At 48.7% G+C, this 12,004-nt stretch overlaps 1 protein-coding gene across 2 annotated transcripts in view; it reads left to right on the forward strand.

Annotated features, from left to right (window-relative positions):
- The first annotated feature begins 5,450 nt into the window (after window positions 1-5,450).
- LOC135377673 (zinc finger CCHC domain-containing protein 8 homolog) overlaps window positions 5,451-12,004 on the forward strand; it is a 32,114-nt gene continuing 25,560 nt past the window's right edge. The window contains exon 1 of one of the 2 annotated variants that reach the window (XM_064610265.1): window positions 5,451-5,556. The gene's annotated coding sequence lies outside the window, so the exon portion shown is untranslated. The remainder of the gene's footprint in view (window positions 5,557-12,004) is intronic. The other variant, XM_064610264.1, reaches the window with a different exon arrangement.

Below are 12,004 nucleotides of genomic sequence, written 5' to 3' on the forward strand. Positions count from 1 at the left end.
ACAGTCTTGAGGGGATTACGATGGCCCCTGAAAGGGACGTGACCTTCGGTCCTACTTTTCTTTCTACTACGAGGCAGCGATCAAGTGCCCATTCGTGGAACCCAGCCCTCTCCTTCCAATTTGTTTCGGTTTCAGTCTGTTTACCAACGTCATGATGACGTTTCTCGGGTAGAGGTCCATTCCTCGAGGAGATCCGAACCGGCGATACAATAGCGAAGGTTCGCCAGCGTCGCACAGGGGCCATGAGACCAACGCCGTAGCGGGTATCGTATCGGAGATGCAAAAACGGTCTACTAAAACTCTCTAATGACTTCAGGTTGGATGATCATTCCATTACCCTTAATGCTTCCATTTCTTACACATATGGGACTGCTGTCTTTGCACTACCAGATGTCTTATTAGAGAGTTCTAGCCGTTTTTGCATCTCCAATACGATACCCGCCACTGCAGGATTTACAGTGGTGGGGTCCAGGGGCAGCGTGCATGGTGGGGGCCCTATTCTGCCTGGTCAGTATTTTTCATAGTGCCTAGCTCATACGGATAAATTATGGCCAAGTCTATATAGAGGCGCCCGACCTTGGTGCCACTATTCCCTGTGATATACATGAAAAAGTTCAGTGTACGGCAGCTGGATCGTTTATTACCACCCAGTTTCCACAAAGAGTTCGTAACCTTAGCTTTCTAGTTTACATCTTCTAAGATCTTGCATCAACTATCTTGCAAGCTATTCAAGGTTACATTAAGCTGCTAGCGTAAATTGAGCTTGTGCAACTTACGATGACTTTCTTAATGAAAAATCAGTGATAAGCTCTGTAAAATCAAGCTGTTTAAGAATTCCCTTTCTATGCATAACAATGACAAAATATTAAGTCTGCCGTGCGGCATGGTTGCCCGATGGCTGTTCTTCATGAACTTCAGTTTCGAAACTGAGCGATCACAGAAACTGCGGCTAACCAACATAACGAGGTATATATGACAGCAGCTATGTCTAGAGCAATAGCAATCTTCACACTAGGGAAAGCTTCCTTAACTCCCTTCTCTATAAACAGCGCGTAGAAGAAGTCTTCTCGTCTCCAACCTCGTCTTGCAAAAATGCCTTGGCAAAGTCACTACCTCGTCAGTTACCTCGTCAGGAAAAAGTTAATCCAAGCCTTCTCTGTAGACATCTGCCAGGCATCCTGCCTTCTTCCTGATGCCTTCGGTCCCGAGGATGCCGATTTCTCGAAAGAGGCCAAACTTGAAGGACAGTTCTTCATGCGCGGCCAACCATTGATCAAGAGAAGCTAGAAACTGACCTATTGCCGAGAGAAAGTTTTTGATTTGGAACTGTTCTGAATGGGAAACTAAATACCGTGCTTCTGGGGAAGTTCCGTAGCCTATTGGCGTCAGCCGTATACTGGATCGTCGATTCCGCTTTCTTACTGCAGTAAATAAACCTCTACTCGAGAAACGTCATCATGACTTTGGTAGACAGACTGAAACCGAAACAGATCGGAAGGGAAGAGCTGGGTTCCACGAATGGGCACTTGTTCGCTGCCTCCTATTGAAAGAAAAGTAGGACGGAAGGTCGCGTCCTTTTCAGGGATCATCGTAATCCCTCAAGAAAGTGGTTTTCGGGCGCGACCTTGTTCGCCCCATAGCTTATGGGAAATATGAGTTAAAGCCTCCCGGTCAACTTCAACCCTTCCGTGGGTGCTCTAATAGCCAAAAGCCGTTCCCTATTGTCAAACAAGAATGACTCGGACACAAGAGATGTGACTTACATGGTTTAATCTCTGCCGCCAAAGCACACAACTATCTACAACGACCGTCACAGCCCGATTGTCCCACTGTCCCGTTGTTTTCCCCCGAGTCCCTTCTCCTCCTGGGGTCCTCCCTTGACCTTGAGGACTTGCGGTCGCCCAAGGCCAATACGGAGTGCTAGCCTCCTACGAGGGTGCCATGGGGGACCCATGCCAGGGGGGACCCCACAAGCATCGAGCATAGTTCAACTCTACCAAACCGGTGGCGCTGTCGAACACTATGACGTCATTTGTTTACAAACAGGGAGAGGTCTATTCCCTCGTTCCAGTATCTTCTCCAACCATGGGGCAGTGATGGAATGCTTTGCGCTTTGCGGCAATAAAGCCGTTGAGAGATCTCAATAAGGAAACTTGTTGTTCAGGTCGATCTTACATCTTTGTAACGGTTTGCTGGTCATGTCCACTGTCTAAAACATCCTCCCAAAAAGGCGCATAAATTCCTGTTTCATTGTGTCAGTGAGACCGCCGGCTTTAAAGTGCACTTTAACCATTCCATCTCGATCGTTAGCAATGACTTCTAGAGTGCTTATACAAAGAAACAGTAGCGCCCATTACAGATACCACGTCATACGCTCTGCAGGACCATCGTGAGCATATGACCGTTTTCGGTACTGGAACGACCTGCTTTTCTGAGCAATCGCCGGAAATCGTTGTGGTGAGTGGGGTCGTTCAGCAACTTGTGTGTACATGCGTGTGTGTAGATGTGTGTGGATGCGGACCAGAATCAGAACACGCTGAACAAGGAACCCACGTGGCCAGGTGATTTCGCTGCCGTATTAGTGCTTGAAGACATTGTACTTTCCACTCATGGACGCAGCATTTTCATAAGATTGCCCATAACTGCCCCTGATGTTTAGGCCATGTCCGTCGAGGAACCTCAGCCTTATGCAGGCGTGAACCGTACAAATCGTTCAACTGGTGTGGTATTTTCAAGCAGGGTGTCGAACCGAACCCGAACCCGAACCGTTATTTTTGCCGGAACCGAACCCGAACCCGAACCGAAATTTTCAGAACACTGCTGAACCCGAACCGGAGCAGAACCATAAAAAATAATAGCGGTAACCGGTTCGCAACAAAACGGTTCGGACATAGAAGTCAGCACAAGAGTTCCTCTCTATCCCCGAACGAAGACACATCGGTATCATCATCACGCGCCTATATCATGGATTTCAGAAATTTTCACCTAGCAGTCAGACGACGACGTATAGTAAGTATACTTTCAGCATCTTTTTAACATGTTGAAGCGCAGTTGTCCTTGTGAGCGCCGCGGCTGACGCCCCACGCACGCGGTGATGCGGCGTCGACTCTTCAGAGACGAGGTGCCACGCGGACGAATGCAACAGGAATGGAGTAGGCCAGTTATGTAGCTCTACACGACGAATATGTGATCAAATAAGCGCCCAAGATTTCTTTTTACACGTGAGCAGTAAAAATTAAACAAGTCAGAAACATGAGAAGTGGAGAAGGAGCGTACGCAGAACGGTGCCTGTTTGATTGGTCGTGGTTTGAAAAGTAAATGTGGTTCTGCTTATTGGTAGTGCAGTTGTGTCGTGATACATTGCCTTTGTGAGGTGGATTAACTAGTACACTGACTGTGAGCTTGGACAGAGTAAGGCTGGCAGGCTTATTTTCGACATGCTACAGTACGGTTTCAGATCGATTCACGCTGCGAAGGCAGTGTGCCGGCAAGTACTGTCGTCTATCTTACGCTGTCCATCTTATTAGGCTTCCTTTAAGTTTATCTTGCTGGCACTGTGGGTGTGAAAAAGAGATTTTGGGAACAGAAAGTAGCGGGACAACACCGCTTCATCAGCGTGGACTCTATTTGCAATAAGTGTTCATCCATTTCTTATTTCTCTCGCTAAAGAGCTACCTCACCGCTAAAGACGTCAATGCAGACAACAGCAGTAACCCAAGCAGCACAATGTACCGGAAGTCGAGTGCAATAGGGGTGGACGGTATGTGTCTTATCAATGTTCTTTAGTTTCACCAGTCTGTTCAAGGCCTTCCACCTACCCGTCCACCCCTATTGCACTCGACTTTCAGTACATTGTGCTGCTTGGGAAGCTATTAGCCACGCATTTCCTGATAAAAGCAGTTTTATGGAACATATAAAACGGAAGCGTTGAACCGGTTCGCGAACCGGTTCGGGGCTGCGAACCGGTTTGCGAACCGGTTCGGTTTTTGGCGTGGCCGAACCGGAACTGAACCGGAACGAAATCAAAACAACGCGAACCCGAACCCGAACCGAACCCGTATTTTTTGCGGTTCGACACCCTGTTTTCAAGTGCACGAAACTTCTTCCTGTATATGTGATTTTGGCGAGCATCTAAAGCCGTATCGCTTACAGAACAAACAGTGACACTTGCAGTGGTGGGGACCCCGGGGCACAGGGCCCGTTTGCCCCTCCTTAACTACAGTGTCGTTTTGCTCCTCGTTCATCACTGACGATAACGCCAAAAATCCTACACGAATTAGTGGAGTTGTTTCTGTTTGTTTCTGTTGTTTCTGCAATCATTTGCGGGTTCTTGAATTCGCAGAACGGTGAATCCCAGTAGCAGACGAATTCTGACTCTTATTTGAAAGAAGGAAAGGAGACAATGCGCAGGCTTTCTCTACCTAGGTGGTGCTGCTCCGGAATTCCCTCTCTGTAAACGTCACTCGGACAAGGCCAATCAGTGAGCGCCCTTTGGCGCGGACAAGGCCAATCAGAGAGGGCATAGAGATCTTGGCGTCCGACCGCCGGGCGGGAGTGATGGCGTCTGTAAATCGGGGGGAAGTCTGAGATCGGCTGGTGGAATGCTGTTTCTGGTTAGCGTCGTGCGTGTTTGTACAGCGAGGAGCGTAACACCGTGTTCCACTGAATATGGTCACGTCAGCACTCACACTGGTAAGCGAAAGTCGGCGTATTCACCGAGGTCTTTTCACTTAGTATATTACGGTGCGAACGCGAAGCAGACGACCTCAGAGTCGCTTTACATCACGCACTGATACCCGCTACGGCGTTGGTCTCATGGCGCATACGCGACGCTATCGGAGCTTCGCTGGCGTATCGCCGGTACGGATTTCCTCGAGGAATAGCGCACCGTGTTATCGGAGACGTCACGCGGGTTGCAGGGCCCCGTGCGAGGAGGAGAAGAAGAAGACTGCAAAGAATGCAAAGAAAGAATACAACGTCCAGAAAGAAATGGTACTCAAGTTACTTCAACGAGGGAACTCTGGAACCGATGCAACACCCATCGCCTTATACTGGGAGCCACAGCAGATCTATACGCGGGACACTGCCAGGCGTTCACCCTCTGATCTGCACACTGCCACCAGAGCTGCGAACAAGCCACTGGCACGGATCCCGAAGCACATCGGCGAGAAGACATGGTCGGCCCTGCTCCAGAACCTAAACGAAGTACTCGAAAGCGAACAATTCCGGTGCATCTCAAGAATTACGTTTTGTGATTTTTTTGCTCTTTCTTTCGTCTTACATGCCATTCTTTGTGCGTTCTCTTATATTTTAGGGTTTATATCTCTCTAACGTTTGACAGGTATACCGTTAACATTTCGTGCGTGTTTTTTTTTTTTTTTTCATGGGGGGGGGGGGGGATGCGGTGTCGCCACTGGACATTGATGATGACGGTCGTATGGCCATCGCTATGAAAAACATTCTAGAACGGACTGTGGTCGGAGCAGGACATAGCACATATCATCCACACTGATCTCAAGAATGACTGCGCTCGCACACGAGGCACATGCTGGTATGGTGAGTACAAAGCAACGGCAGCGGCAAGTTTACTGGTGGCCTGCAAAAAACAACAGCGTTGAAAGTGTTGGTTGGGCGACAATAACGACATTTTTTGTCCATTTTTGCACGGGCGCACACTCACGCACACCCGCGTTCTTTATTAAACCCGTAACACTTCCCGTAGGTAGTTGCTTCCGCCTTTGCTGCCACTCTACAGGTTATGGGCCCAGGAGCTACTGGAAGCTGTACGAATAGGCTGTGAGTTTCATTTCGTTCTTCTCTTGGAAGAGAATGACAGACGCCGCCAAGTTTACGCTAGCCAAGTTGACTGAAGGAAACTACCAAGCCTGGGAAATCCAAAATGACGATGTTACTGGTTCGCGAAGACGCTTCGCGACGATGCTCCGCCCGAGACCACGACGACGGCTTGGACAGTAGGCGATCGCAAAGCCCAAAGCACCATTTGCCTTATGGCATTGACGACAGCAAGATTGTCCATGCCTGTAATAGCAAGTCGGCACGGGAGATGTGGCAGGAACTTCGCAAGGTGCACGAGCGGGCCAAACTCAGCAACAAGCTCTACCCCTTGAGAAAGTTATACCAGACGAGAATTGGAACAGGAGAGGAGATGCAAACGTTCATCAGGCGCTCTTTGGAGCTTGTAGAGCTCCACCAATACCTCTTATAAGAGGTTACCGGAGATTACCGATTTTCAAGTGGCTATTTTCTCCTCACTGCCCTACTACCAGAGACGTACGAGACACTCGTCACAGCTCTTCACGCTCGACCAGATGATGATCTCACACTAGAATATGTGAAAGGCAAACTCGTGGACGAGTATAAAAGAAAGCAAGAGTCATCCTCGTCTGCACCGTGCAACTCCCAAACGGCACTGCGAATCCAGGCATACAACAAGGAAAAAGCTACCAATGAAACTAGTGCTGCTTCTGCAAGATGGCTGGTCATTTGAGGAAGGACTGTCCCGCACGCAGAGGACTAAGGCAGAGGTCTTCTAAAGACCACCCTATAGGCAAAGGGAGAGGGTGGCTGCATCTAGTAACTCGACCGCTTCCGACATTGCCTTTCTACTTGGCGAGCGTACGTCCAAGAGTGGTTGGTATATCGACTCTGCATATCTGTATCGCGACGAGCCACATGTGCGACGACCGGACCTTCTTCACAGCAGGTTTTACACAGAAGTATGAGGTCGTTACCGTGGCTGATGGACAGCGTGTCTCTTCCGAAGGAGTGGGCGACGGGGTCCTGTACTACAAATACAACGGAGTCTTCAGCAAAGTTCGAGTCACCGGTGCTCTCTACGTCCGGTCACTGGACTGTAATCTTCTCTCGGTTAAGAAGGTGACAGCATCGGGGTGCAACATCTTGTTCCATGACGGTAAGTGCATCATCACTAAAGGCAAGAATACCGTCGCTACCAGCACTATTCAGAACGATCTCTATCGACTTGTAACAGGGAATTCTGAGCGAGCACATGTCACTCAAGTTACCAATCACCGGGAGTGTATCCATGTATGGCATCGTCGCTAAGGGCATCGAGACCCAGAAGCTGTGAAAAAGTTAGACACAAAGTTCGGCACATGGGATTCGCATAAGTGAGTGCAAGCATCAGCTGAAGTGCACGAGTTGCTTGAAAGGGAAGATGAAGAGGTCAGCGTTTCCCAAAGTCGATACATCACGATCTACAGAGGTGTTTGATCTTATTCACACAGATGTGTGTGGACCGATGCGAGCTTTGACCTCAAGCATCAACCTGTGGTTCCTGACTTTCATTGATGATTACTCCAGGTACACAGTTTCGTACAAGTTGCGGACCAAAGACGAAGTCCCTTCCAAACCTGTTATTTGGCACATGTCGCGAATATGTCCGGCGTTATCCGAACATCCTTCGTACTGACAATGGCACACAGTACAGGGAAGACCGGGGAGAGTTGCCAGTTTTTACTTCTGATTTTGCTGCGACGAAAGCACGTTCGTCGGGCCGATGAAACCAACGCTGAATTTTAATGCGATCTTTTGGCTACGCAATGCAGATGTTAAACTAAAGCTGTCTTTCAAAAACAGTATACAAAAAACATTTGTGCGGAGGCCGTCAAGTGGACAATACGCCCCACGCTCTTAGAAAAAAAGGGTGGAGCAGTTACACCTTTTAGGTAACAGTTGTCGCATATGTTGTGCCTGAAACATTGCAAAGTTCTACGTGCTACCTACGAATGATAGGGTTACCACTTCTGATTTGGCGAGCGAGGGGGGCGTACGCCTTTTTGTAGCAATTTGGATATATGATAATTGCTATTACACCCTTTATCAGACGCTATGTTGACCTAGGTGGAAACTATAGAATCTACCACCTTCACACCTGTTTTTCTTAGAGTGCAGTAGCGGGGCAGTTTGTCACACGGGCTAAGGCAGGCTGCCTCAGCTGCATTTTCTCGTAATATTTATTGTGAAGGTGTATCGAATGGAACACCATTGGAGGTGCATACGGCAAAACAAACTAAACAGAGAAAGAAACTATATAACCTTGAGCCTTACATTTTATTTTTACACGTCTGGCCTATAGCTGTACATGATTCATGCAAGCTAGCCATTACTGGCTGTAGACATGGGCGTTCCCAGGTTTTTTCCAAGGGGGGAGCAAGGTGCTTCCAGGGTGGGGGAAGCCTGCACACCCTCACACACACAAACACACACACCACCACCTACCACCTCTTTTCTGGAGGCGGACATTGCGGACTGTACGGGTGTTCAGAGGTTCCTACTATGACATCTGAGAATGATCATTACGACCTATGACTAAAGAGCGCACTATTTTCACAAGCGACCTTGGAGCTCCAGGAGGGGGGGGGGGCACGGCCCCACCTTGCCCCCCTCTCGGTACGCCCATGGCTGTAGACCGGCATTGTAAATGTAAAAAGCGACACTAAATTATCACACGATCTCTAAATTGTACTACAAAAGCTCCTGAGACACTTTCTCGCGGATATAGTTTGCGCTGTCAGTCGCTGTACCAGTTGAAGCACGTGACAACTTACCCCCACCTGATATGGGACAACTGACCCCTACCACAGCCGCAGTGACTTTACCTCAGCAGTGGACGTAACTGTGGCACGTATTCCGCTGAAAACCAGTGAAAAGATTTCCGAAAGCTGAATACACATTACGAACACGTGCATTCTACCTTTAGTGTGTGTCGTGCACAATCTGAAAATTGCAAGAACGGAAAATTGTACTTACTGCAACAAGTCTTATGCTGTGTGCACCTTGCCACACTTTCCATGACAATGAAAGTTTCTTCAGTTGGTGGTTGCTCGTGCCGCTAGCAAACAGCGGAAAAATGGCTCAGCTGCTCTGCTTCGTTTTCTTTAAATAGCGAGTGTGGCAACTGACCGGTGTGACAACTCTCCCCGGTCTCCCCTATTGGCGGCAAGACGATACACTTCTCCGCCAGCATGGTATTTAACTCTGGATGGCCGTCCTTACAACCCACAACAGAACAGCGTCGCTGAGAGGAAGAATAGGACCTTCTGTGACAGCTCGCGTAGTATGCTGTTTGAAGCAAACTTCAGGTGCAGATCAGCAAAGCAGGTTTGTGGACATAACTCCCTATGAATTGTGGCACAATCACAGGCCGAACGTGAAACATATCGGAATGTTCTGGAGCAGGGCGTTCATGCATCTCTCCCTAGAGAAAAGTCACAAGTGGGACGCGCGCGTAATTGAAGGTACCTTGGTTGGGTTCAGTGAAACTAAAAAAGGATGTAAGGTTCTTGTGAAAGGGTCCCACAAGGTCAAAGTGACATGCAACGTAGTCCTCGACGGAACGCCAGTCATGGAGACTTTTTGCATACTAGCTGTTCATGCATCTTCCAGTGGGCACGACCCTGCAAGATACCAGAGCCGAGAGCCTTCCTATCACATTGAGCAGTGTCCAGGCCCTTCCACTGGTCGATGTGTGGACGCCACCGCCTTCATCAGTCCAACAAGAGCAGGATCAGGTAACTGCACTTCGCCGTTCGGAGAGAACCAACAAAGGCGTACCCCGGATCATCTTGCATATATGCCTTCAGTTCAATCCGTCACTGATCCTGCGAGCTGGAAATACATGCAAAAATTACCTCCTTCGGAGAGAAGCCAATAGTTGGGGGGCAGTCGAGGAAGAATTTCAGTCCCTACAGCAGCTTCATACCTGGGACCAAACGGCCCTTCGGCTGCATGTATGTATCCAACAAAGCGGGACAACGACGGAAGCGTAGAACGTTATAAAGCAAGGTTGGTTGCTCAGGGGTACTCGCAGACATTTGGCGAAGACTACGACGCTACCTTCGCGCCCGTGGCCAAACTGACTGCGTTGCGAGTACTTCTCACTCTCCCAGTGACACGGCGATTACACGTTCAGCACTACGACGTGAAAACAACCTTTCTCCACGGCGATGTCGAAGAAGACATCTATATGAAGCAACCGGAAGGGTTTGTTGCAGAAGGGCAGGAACACCTTGTGTGTAAGTTGCAAAAATCATTTTACGGTCTCAAGCAGGCAGTCAGAGCTTGGAATATATCAAGGCAAACAGTCTTCCTTGAACGCGGCTTTCGACGTAACCAAGCGGGTCCATGCTTTTATTCCAAGTTAGTAGGCACGATGCGTTTGTACGTGTTACTCTATGTGGACGATACGCTGATCTGTCATGAAAATACCGACGCCGTTATTGATGTCGAAGGGAACGCAACCAGTCCTTTGAGACGAAGGACCATGGGCCAGTCAGGCGATATCTTGGCATTGAAATCGAGAGGACCCAAGATGGGAGTTTTTTGTTTCACCAAACGAAAGGAGAACCACCAGAACCACTCGCTCAAACGTCGCCCATCTGCGCACTGCTGATGGCCCATAAGGGCGAAACAGCTGTCTAGTGCTGGTGTGGCGACGTTTGGGACTTATAAACACTCCCAAAATCTGGCTACGCAACTGGGATCTTCACATAAACAACGCAACACAGGCATGAATCACCGAACACCAGAACTGAATTCCGATAGCAATGAAAGATGAAAGTCACTGAAAAGGTTAGCCAGCTGTAAGACTCGAACCCACATCTTCTGGATTGCCGGTCCAGGGCTCTACCAATTGAGCTAAGCTAACACGCCTTCTCAGCGACTTCCAGGGTGCGTCATCTAAAGGGACAAACCAGCCACTCTCTCACACTCATCATCCTTTCACTCTTACATTTTTGCTCACTCACACACACATTCATACGACGGGATCGACGCAGGCGGTAACTGATGAACATGAAAGAACTGATGTTCTGAGGCTGGAACTCAGTTCTTTCATGTTGATGTGTTAGCTTAGCTCAATTGGTAGAGCCCTGGACCGGCAATCCAGAAGATGTGTGTTCGAGTCCTACAGCTGGCTAACCTTTTCAGTGACTTTCATCTTTCATCGTTAATTTCTTAGGGAAATTGAGGCTTTGTATGTATTTGTCCCCTCTATGTTGTTCCAGCCTCAGAACATCAGTTCTTTCATGTTCAGATAGCATGTCTGATATCGGTGAGAAATTATTGGTTGTTCTATTCCCTACACCACACTAATCTTATGCGATGTAAAAAAAATGATGTAGTTCCGTAGACGGGCTTATGACCTTTTCTTTTTGTTTTTAACAAAGAGAAATAAACATAACAAATGATTTAAGCAGAAAATAACAGATATAATGAAACAATGAATAATGTCGTGTGAAACGTATAAATATTAAAGCTTAGTCAGTGACAACATAAGTCATACACTTGACCCCGCCCCAACACAAGAATCGCTCCGCGCGTGCTTTATGTAGTGCAGCGCGGCAAAGTGGGTACTGGGGAGGGGAGAGAGTGCCGGCACTACATAGCGAACCGAGGGAGTCTTGTAATGGCTGGTAGCCAATCGCAGGAGCCTTCCACGAATGAGTGGGCGGTCCCAATTGTAGGACCTAAGTTGTCAGTGACTATAGGTGGCGTGCATATGACGTCACACCATAGCTTTACCCGTGGTTTTTCCCTCGTTCTGGTGAACCGGCGCGCCCTGCCTATACGCGTGTTTCTTTTCACTCTTTCTGGAGAACCGACTTACGCAAATGCACCCCACCTATAGTGTCTCGAAGATGATCCGCCTTCTTTACTCAGGAGGCAAGGCGACAGAGGCTGGCACCAGTGGTGTATCCAAAATACCAAGTACGGGGGGGGGGGGGGTTGCAAAAAATTGTGTGTGGGAGTCATTAGTACAGTAACGTTCATAACAGCTTTACGTATCATTACCGACGCGTTTCCAAAGCTATAATAGCAAGACGCCCCCCCTCCCCCTTTTAGGGGGTGCACGGGTAAAACAGCTAGGGCGGTGTCGCCAACATTTGAGAGTATCTTGGGGGTGTAGGGGCTCTGTCCAGAATCGCCTAGAACGTGCCGGCGTGGGAGAGGTGCCCCCCGT

Source organism: Ornithodoros turicata, chromosome 1 (assembly GCF_037126465.1).
Source record: "Ornithodoros turicata isolate Travis chromosome 1, ASM3712646v1, whole genome shotgun sequence".
Taxonomy (NCBI): domain Eukaryota; kingdom Metazoa; phylum Arthropoda; class Arachnida; order Ixodida; family Argasidae; genus Ornithodoros; species Ornithodoros turicata.